The sequence below is a fragment of the Microtus ochrogaster genome, linkage group LG4 (assembly GCF_000317375.1).
Source record: "Microtus ochrogaster isolate Prairie Vole_2 linkage group LG4, MicOch1.0, whole genome shotgun sequence".
Lineage (NCBI taxonomy): Eukaryota > Metazoa > Chordata > Mammalia > Rodentia > Cricetidae > Microtus > Microtus ochrogaster.
The window spans coordinates 58,523,146-58,533,277 of NC_022030.1; the positions used below are offsets into that span (position 1 = coordinate 58,523,146).

The following is a 10,132-nucleotide window of genomic DNA, read 5'->3' on the forward strand; positions in this document are numbered from 1 at the left end:
AAAATTTAAAAGATTTTTCTGTGGCCATTTGAGTTGTTTGTTTTGTGAATTCCTCTGACTTTCATTCTCCTTTTGGTAATGCCAAAAACTTTCCGAGATTTAGTTTAAAGTAGTTTCTGTATAGTAATGAGAACTATTTATTATCATTAAATTACATTTCCCCCCAATTTACCATTGTCTTCATTTTCATGGAGGTTCTGCCATGAAGACATTAAAACCTTCTGATGCTGTCTGAATAGCATAGAGTTTTAGCTTTAACAAAAGATCATATTTGTGAAAGCCTTTTTTATCCTATGACCCTTGTTTCTTTAGTTAGCCTTTGCTTTCCCAGCTAGACTGTAAACTCTGTAGCGGGCAGAAGGAATATTTACTGCATTTTCCTCTTGTGTTTTGTCATTCTCTCGATTCCCGGGCCCTTCTGGCCACTCTCTTCCTGTCTTCCTCTTTGTCTCATGATTAGAAGTATCTCTGCAGAGAACTCTTTCTGGTCACCCTCTCGGAAAGCTTCCGTCAAGCCAGTTCTTCTCTCTCCCCTCAATCTCATTTCCTCTGTGACCTTTATCTTAAGAAGAAGCATAGTACAGCTCCTCTATTCAATATTTGCTTCCCCAACTAGACTATAAACTCCACGGAGGGCAGAAGTCATAGCTATTTTGCATTCTCGGCGCCTAAACTAACATCTGGTATATGGCATAAACAACAAAAGGAATTTGTTAAAGGTCATTGAATGTTAAGTCCATCTAAAATTTATTTTGGTATAAGGTATGCACTAAAGATTTGGTTTAAATTTTTCCAGATGGCGCCTTGTGATGACAGGGCACAGCAACAAAGCAGTCGAGCTCTCCGCTAATCCTCATTTCATTTGACACCAAGACATGAAATCCGGGATGCGGGAGGGGGGATGGAGTTACCTGCTTTCCTTCCTTCCAGCCCCGTCACCCTGTCTTTACAGTGACTCCCTCTCTCCATTATTGTCTTAGTCCAAGTGCTTCCCACAGTCTTATTTCAGGGCTTAGCCTGGAGAGATCCTTAATTAATGGTACTGACTTGCTGATTCAAGTCACCCCAATGGCAGGGAAATCTGCTATCCTTGATGTGATTCATTCCCAGCAGCCTCTGGAAACCCTGGGGAATCTCTTCTCCCTCCACAACGCTGCAACACTACATTGTTCTGTGCCCTCCGGTTCTCTAGTTTCACTTCTAAAAGTAATGGACAGGACGACAGACCTGGGAAGCTGTCAGAGGTAAAAAGGGGAAGATGGCGAGCCCCGCCCACATGTGCCTTGAAAGTGTCAGGTGCCATATTCCACATCCTGTCACATCCATTTACCCCTTCAAAGCTCTCCCGCAGGGCTGATGAGGGGGCTCGGTAGGTAAAGGTGTCTACTACCAAACTCAACATGAGTTCTGTCTCAAGAACCAACATGAAGGGGGAAGAAGAGAAGCAGTTCCACCAGGTTCTCCTCTGACCTCCACACACACACAGCAATAAGATAAAATAAAAAGAGAAAACCGTACCTGTGAGAGAGCTCCAGCAGCTTCATATCAGGCCTTGGGAGGTTCCAACTCTAAAAATTTATCGTCAGTAAGTTTCTTTCCCAATTTATTAAACTACTAACACCAGATGTAAAAGAATGGTAGAAATAACAAAAGGGTCTGCTTCTCACCATTTACAGCCTCTTAATGAACTCCTAATACTCAGAGAAGTCCAACTTACTATAATACTAATCCTCAAAGGGAAATAATTAAAAAAGACATCAAATATCATTTCCCTTGAAAACAAGGAACTCACAGAGGAGAGCCAACTGTACACTTAAAACTTAATAAATGAAGAGGCCAAAGAACTGGCTCAGTGGGTAGAGGTGCTTGCTCCAAGCCTGGTGACCTGAGTTCCATCCTCAGAACACAGTGGGAGAAGGAGAGAACAGATTCCTAACATGTTCTGTGACCTCTGCTTGCATCCTGTGCTTCCTGCTCACACACACACACACACACACACACACACACACACACACACACACACACACACACACTGAATAAGGAAAGCTGGACTTGGACTGCTGCTTAACATTTCACCTTTGATCCTTCTAAAACCATCTAGTGTGGTTTTGTTAGTAGCAGTTTTTCTGTTTTGATTCATCTGTGGCAGAGGTAGAGAGCAGCATGTCCTTGCTAACCAGCAGCCATCAGGCAAAGCACGCTGATGCTTCTTCTATGCTGATCCGAGGTCAACTCCTCCACACCCGAGGTTTTTGAGACGGTGTCTCAAGTAGTTCAACCTAACGTCAAACTCACCTTGTAGCCCAGGATGGTCTTTTTGTTTGTTTGTTTTTCTAGACAGGGTTTCTCTGTGTAATAGTCCTGGCTGTCTTGGAACTCACTTTGTAGATCAGGCTGGTCTCGAACTCACAGAGATCCGCCTGCCTCTGCCTCCCAACCGCTGGAGTTAAAGGTGTGCACCTCCACTGCCTGGCCAGGATGGTCTTAAACTCCTGGTCCTTCTTCCTCCTTCTCCAGATGTCGACTTCCTTATTCTTTATAATTGTATAGTGCACGTTGGAGGAGAGCGGTAGCCTTAGAGCAGACGTTGGTAAATGTTGATTGCCCAATTCCAGAAATCAAGTCCCTAAAAACTAACTGAAAACATGAACACTAGATGGGAATGATGACAGAAACAACTTTATTTCAGTGAAGATTTTGCACGTGTAAAACTTTGGTTAAATACCACCTTTGGGATTCTAGACTTTGCTTTTTTTCTTATTGTGGGAAACAGAAAGTCTTCTGCAGACACTAGTATTTTTAAGATGACAGAGGGTCAAAAGGTGCTTCCTTTGGTTTAAATAGCAGCCAAACATTCTTCACATGGGTCCCTAGGATGTCTATTGTCAATATGGAGTCTTGATTGTTTTTTATCAACATGATAAAAAACACTATTATTAAACTAAAAATATAATACAAAAATTTTAACCCAACTTATTAAATTCAACAACATTCAATTTTGTAAATAATGAAAAGATATAACTTAACTCATCAAGCAGATACTGTGGGCCCCTAATACATCCATTATAAATAAGAAGTTAAAATGATGCTGAAGGGAATGTTGCAACAAGTGTTCCGAAGTCTGGGTGGGAGAATAAAGAATTATATCTTTAGACTAGGATTTTCCAGGAACCTTTCAAATACCCCCGGGATTCAATCTTCTGCAAATCTCAGCTGGAAACGCTTACTGCGTGGTTCTTTGGTAATGTGTTAAAATGAGACAAACCCAAGTGTTGACAATAAGGATGTGATCTTAAAGTTTAGGATTCTTGCCACAGTGGCAAGAACTGTCTGCAGCAATGCTTCCGTGGGTTATTTAACAATAAAGAATATTCTCCCAAATCTAAAAAGGATCCAGATTTGACTCCAGTTTTTATTTTTCAATATCTCGTAAGAAAAAAAAGATTATAAAGGAAATATTCAAGTATTAACCCTGCTTATCTCTAGGTGATAGGGTTATAGGTAAAAAGTCACAGGTACAACTTTCACCAATCCGAAATCAAAGATTAGGAACTTTCCTTGTGTGGTCTATCATTGTCAACCAATATACAATGCAAGCCTTTCAATCCAACTAATCAGATTCATTGGTGCCTTGGGTGGTCAGGAACAGCCATGATGTTTCTAGAGAACTAAAGACGCATAGTGACTGTTTCTATGGTTTAGGGAGGGGGTGTGTCAGCCATTGGAAAGTTCTCAGCCCCCTAGGGCTTGGGACCCTGAACTTTATTTCACCCTGCAGGTAAAATGGAGTCTGAAGTCAAAATGGCAGTACTCGGGCTTAGGTGCTTTTTGCCTGCTCCCTTCATTCCCCCTTTGTCTTGTGACTAATGAGATGAATCTTGGTCTAGGGGCTCAAACAGGGGGTTGAACAAAGCATGTAATGGCATTGACAGCACAGGCGACAAACAGCAGGACACGGAACGGGAGGATTAGGGGACCAGTCAGACTTGTGAGGAGAGCCGTCAGTCAGGGGGATCTGTTGAAAAGTGATTTATGCCAGCTAGAACTTTGCTCTTTCCTCCTCCCTAGTGAGGAGATCTCCTTTAAGTTTTGTTAGGGTCTCTCTATAACACCTGAATAGATGGCATAAAAGCAACATATTCCTCCCAGGGCCACGCATACATCTCTCCCCTTAAAGAAAAGTAGGTCCAGTCCATGGTGGTTTCACACTGATTACAGCCAGTGTGTCAACTTGGTCTTTCAGGAAAGAGAAGAATGGAGGTGGGAAATATCTCTGTCAGTTTGCTCACCCAGGAGTCCCCAGGGATGAAGGCTGCTTTACCAAGGGTTGCTAACTCTTCAGTGGCTGCTCCTATCAGAAGGTGACAAGCACAGGAGGCGCTCTCCTGGTGCATAGTACGCCCGTGGTCCCCATATACATTCTCCTTGCCTCCCCTCCATAGTATATGATGATTTGCGGAACACCAAGCTCAGGCTTGTCATTTTCAGTGAAATGTCCGAGCGAGAGGCAGGGTGTCAAGCCAAAGGTTACAGGCAAGACAAGCTGATGTAGGGGCCGTCAAGGGGGTGTTTTGGTTTAGGGTAGCCCATTCCTAAACTGTAGGCTGAGAGTAGTTTGGGGCCACCCAGGAGTGGGTTACAACCAACAAACAGGAGAAAGGGACACAGATCATTCTGTCATCGGTCTTATCTTTAGAGGGTTCCGCTGGTCCAGTTAAACTGTCGTCTGTTTTCTTCCAGCATCTGTGATAAACCTTCTGTCAGAAACCGGTTTCGGGTGGGTATGACGGCAATGGGAGAAGTCAGGATCACAATGTGGGGGACCCAGAGTCTCCTTTTGATGATGTTTCACCCAGATCCCGTCTTCCGGTTGGTGATCATGTGGTTTAACAGGCGGCAGATCACCATAGGTGGGATGTGAAGCCATGGAAACACCCTGTTATGAGTTCTTCATGACACATGCATGGACTGGAGTAAGCAAAATTTGATACCCCAGGAATTAAATATGACCTAAGTTTTGGGGATATTGGAGGGGGCCTCTCAAACATTATTTCATGGGGGTTAGACCCCCCCATCTAAAGGGTGTTTCTGACCTGGAGGAAGGCAAAGGGAAGGACAGCGGTACAGTCCTCACCAGTCTCTAGGTTAATCTAGCTAAGGGTTCTTTTCTTTCTCCCTGCCCTACATTTGCTGGGCTATCCTAGAACGCGTGACATATAAGCAACAGGTTCCCCCGAAGGGAATTTGTCTTTGACCTAGCACTTTCAGTCTGTTAAGGGGAGATGGAGGAGTGATACTTTCTTCCGTAACTGCTTCCAGCTGACATTGGGGTGTCGGCTGTCAGGGCCCAGGGAGGTCAAAATGCTAGTTAACGGCACGGCACTGGGGCATTTATCAGAAGCATCCGACTAGCGGATCCAAGTGAAGGACAGGAAGCAGCCAGGTGGGCTGGACTGGCTCACGTTAGCTTTCAGCAGTCCAGAGCTCCGCAGTAGGGAGTCTGCTCCCTGGGTGGTCAAATCTGCTGAGGCAAACAGACTAAGTAAGGCCAGAAGTTAAAATTTAGAAGCTTAAAAAAAAACCGCATATGTTTTTTTTAAAGAACTTTTGCTTACCTGGAGTTTGTTTAACCTGTGACAGGTGGATTCTAGCCTTATGACCTTTTAGACTCCCTGAAGCTTACATGAATTTTTAGTTCACCAGAGGCGATAAAAGTTCCAGGTGTACTAGCATTTCCATTGTGCTGAGATCCACACTGTAGAATTAAACAGTCAACAGGTGTCTATAAAACAGCCGGAACAGCTTTACACCTTGGAGACATAGCAAAAGTGACCGCTTTGGGTTGGCCTGATGAAATGCACCCCGAAGTCTATATCTAGCAGACAACCAAAGGAAATTGAAGATCTTGAGCTGATGACTGGAATAAATGGTGAGCAGCCAGGGCTCTATTAGTTTATCCAAACTTCGTTCATTAAATGTCAGAACTCCGACCCTCTGGAACCTCAGTGGGGTAACATACCCTTTAGTGAAGTTTGCAAGTCCTATAGGTGTGTAAGATTAATGTCTAAGACCAACTGCTCTGTCGGACTTTCATGGTTCTTTGGTTGCTATGGGAACATACAGAGAAACAGAACCGGAAAGAAACCTATGATGCACGCTTCATAGGGTAGCTAGACCAAGCCAACTCTACAATTCTCCACAATGTCTTTTATTTTTCTATTTCTTCTGCCTTATACTTATTAGCCTTTGGCATTTCATATATGGACTAATTAGGTTATTGTTATCTTTTCTCCCAACATCATTAGAAAGTGTACTATAGCAGAGGCCAGAGTAGTTATTATTAAGAACAATCTTTGCGAGGCATATTCCTCTAGTGAAAAGTTACATCGGAAACCTGCTTATTCTTTAAATAAGAAGCTTGGGAGCAAGGCAAACCTGTTTGTTTTCCTAAAATAGACCTAGTAGCTTTGACAAATGAACTGATTAATGAATAACAAGGTGGCTATAGTTTTGAGGGAAGGCATTGTTATTGCCCAGCTGGGAAAGCTACAGTTAGCTTAGCTCTCAGTGTCAGAGATCTGATATTGGCCTGAGCCAAACAACCCTGGCCTGTTTTCCGTTATTTGTTTTAGGCTTTAGATTGAAAACATATAAGAGGCTAGATAAAAAAAATTTTCCTATACTTGATTATATTAGTACTTAGCATGACTCATATAAGTGTAGTTCTGAACGTCTCAAGGCTTAATCATCTTTAAAAATGATAATTTCCGAATTGAAGCTTTCAGCACCAATCTAAGACTTATACTCTACAAAGAGACTGGGTGCTTTCTTGATTCTTACATAGTGTACCATTATAGAATATAATAGTTTTTTTTTGTATGAGTTAGTTTACCAGAACAGCTACAGTTTAACAATGCTAGCAAAAACAAGGTTAGACATAGTATCTTTAAACCAGTTTTTAAAAAATTAAATAACCCTTAAGTAAGGAGAGACATTTTCTTTTTTTAAAATTAGTACCATGTGAAATACTACATTATTTTGCATTTCACAAAGGGGGTGTGTTTTTATATTTACTTATTTATTTCTATTGAGCTCTACATTTTTCTCTGCTCCCCTCCCTGACTCTCCCTCCCCTTCAACCCTCACCCAAGGTCCCCATGCTCCCAATTTACTCAGGAGATCTTGTCTTTTTCTACTTCCCATATAGATTAGATCCATGTATGTCTCTCTTAGGGTCCTCATTGTTGTCTAGGTTCTCTGGGATTGTGATTTATGGGCTGGTTTTCTTTGCTTTATGTTTAAAAACCACTTATGAGTGAGTACATGCGATACTTGTCTTTCTGTGTCTGGGTTACCTCATTCAATATGATGTTTTTTTTGACTCCATCCATTTTCCTGCAGAATTTTCTTCTGTATACTATGTAGTACTCCATTATGTAAATATACCACATTTCCTTATCCATTCTTCAGTCGAGGGGCATTTAGTTTGTTTCCAGGTTCTGGCTATGACAAACAAAGCTGCAATGAACATAGTTGAGCGCATGTTTTTGTGGCATGATTGAGCATCGTTTGGATATATACCCAAAAGTGGCATTACTGGGTCTTGAGGAAGGTTGTTTCCTAATTTTCTGAGAAATTGCCACACTGACATCCAAAGGGGCTGTACCAGCTTGCATTCCCACCAGCAATGCAGGAGTGTTCCCTTTACCCCACAACCAGGAGAGACATTTTCTACACCAGTGGTTTTCTTTCTTTTTTCTTTCTTTTTTTTTTTTTGTGGTGGATTGCTATGCAAATATCTGAAATGTAACCACCCTGGGCTACTCCTGTAAAAAGGTCTTTTCACCGAAGGTTGAGAAACTGTTCCAAGTTCTTTATCAGAGTTTTTAAGGTCACTTACTGCATCTTACTACACCATAAGATAAAAATACCCTTAGCAACTGTGGCCCTAACTTTAGTTGGCCAGTGACTACACAGGGTTTTGGAATTCCAGTGTAGTATTGAGCCTTTCTCAGGGTGAGCCTTTAAATACAAAAACCATGTTTTGGGTTGGCATATTCCAGTTAACAAAAATAGTCAGTCAGAAGCAGAACTAAAGGGGTTAAAAAGCAAGGTAGACACTGATGGCTTAGATCTTTGTTCTACCTATGGGACCTTCTGACTATTAACCTTATGTTAACATTTTAAGCTATTTCTTTCTGTTACAGATATTACAGATTTTTAACCATACTCAGTAATGTGTAAGCCAATAATTTCCTAGCTGTTCTGCTCTTGTTCTTTCTATCCACCAGTTTTTGTTTTTTTGTATTTTGCTTTTTTGGTTTTTTTTCCCCCAGACATAGAGACTTTAAAAGCAAGTCTGGGTCTGAAAAGGGGTGGGCTATACCCCGGTTCCAGAGCCAACCCTTTAATAAAGCAGAACAGCATAAAACAATTTTAATATCGTTCCTACTCAATTGACATTTGAATCCCCTTTTCAACAGTGCCAATGGCCAGAACTCCCAGGGTAAATTCTGAGTCCAGGTGACAGGCCGCATGCAACAGTAACTGCTGAGCTGTACCTAAGACACAAAACACAGTAACCTCATACATTCAAGACCAGACAGAACCAGACATGCAGTGGCCGCATTGATGCCTTCAAAACAGATAGACAAGGCTTTTCTGACTTTCTCCAGCTGCAATTTCAAAGGGGAGGGGCAAAGAATTCAGTTCCCACGGTGTTGCAGTGGGAGCCGCTCCCGACTTTGCCACCGGATACTGGGTGGTTAAGCTGCCCACTAATCCCAAATCACTCCTCCAGTCTCGACTTCAAGGAGCTAATGTGTAGTTCTCCAAGAACAGCACTTTTTTTTTTTTTTAAGTTTCTGAAGCACTGTAATATGAGGTCTAGGGACATAAGAAGTATTTTATAGTATATAAATTTTAATTTTTTAAAATTATTTTTAAAATAATTTTAAAGTATAAAATAAGACAGAGACCAACACAGAAATATAACATCATAAAACAAAGTTGGCAGTCATAAAATAAAAACTGGTTGCAGACAACAGAGATGAAAGCGGACAAATAAGACAGACAAGACAAGAATAACACAAACAAACAAGATGAACAAAACATTGGCCAATAAGGACACCATCCTGGTCTCATGGCCTGGGACCCAGATCCAAGCTGGGAAACCCTTGAGATTCTGTCCCGTGTGGGACACTGATTCTTGGATACTGCCCCACCTAGGACAGATCCCCTATCTCTCACAACTGAGAGTTGGGGTTCGGGTTCAAGCTGGGAAGCCCTGCAATAAAAGAGGCGTGCCTTCCCTTCCCGGATTCAAGGAGTGCTGCCACATCTGGCCTTCTTACTGGGTCCAAACCCTGGCGTCAAACCTTTGCCTCGCCCTGGAGGACTCTGACTCAGCCTATGGGATCGCTAGATCCCGTTCCTCAGTGGGGCATCTCGGTGGAACTACAAAATGTTACACTTAGCGTGCTATGCCCCACAAGGAAGGAGAGACAAACCTTAAGGGTTCCAAAGATTGCATTAAATCACCACAAAAGCTGGTTACTGATTGATCAGGGCTTCAGGATGAGGACTCAGAGCTTTCTTTCCTCCTGACAGCCTCGAGCAGGGGCAGAAGCAGGATTTATAAGCACAAAAATCATAACAATGTGTTGCCAACATACAGTTACAATTTTTACCGATTAGAAATCAAAGATTAGGGGTTTTAGTTATGTGTACCATCATTGTCAACCGATATACAGTGCAAACCTTTCAGTCCAACAAATCAGATTCATTTGTTCCTTCTGTGGATAGGAATAGTCATAATGTTTCTAAAGAACTAAAGATGCATGACGACCATTTCTATGGGAAGGGGTTGATCATTCATTGGAGAGTTCTCAGTTTTATTCCACCCTACAGGTAAAATGGAGTCTGAAGTAAAAATGGCAGTACTCAGGCCAAGGTGTTTTTGCCTTCTCTTACTATGTCTGACTAAATTATACTTTTCTTGTTAATATTTTCCACATTCTCTAAATCAGTATGACTTTTTTATTTTATTTTTTTTATTTTTATTTTTTTTTGTTTTTCGAGACAGGGTTTCTCTGTGGCTTTGGAGCCTGTCCTGGAACTTGCTCTGTAGACC

At 41.9% G+C, this 10,132-nt stretch overlaps 1 protein-coding gene across 1 annotated transcript in view; it reads left to right on the plus strand.

The window, feature by feature from the left end:
• March4 (membrane associated ring-CH-type finger 4) overlaps positions 1-10,132 on the plus strand; it is a 130,755-nt gene that overhangs the window by 57,816 nt on the left and 62,807 nt on the right. The gene's annotated exons all lie outside the window — the stretch shown is intronic.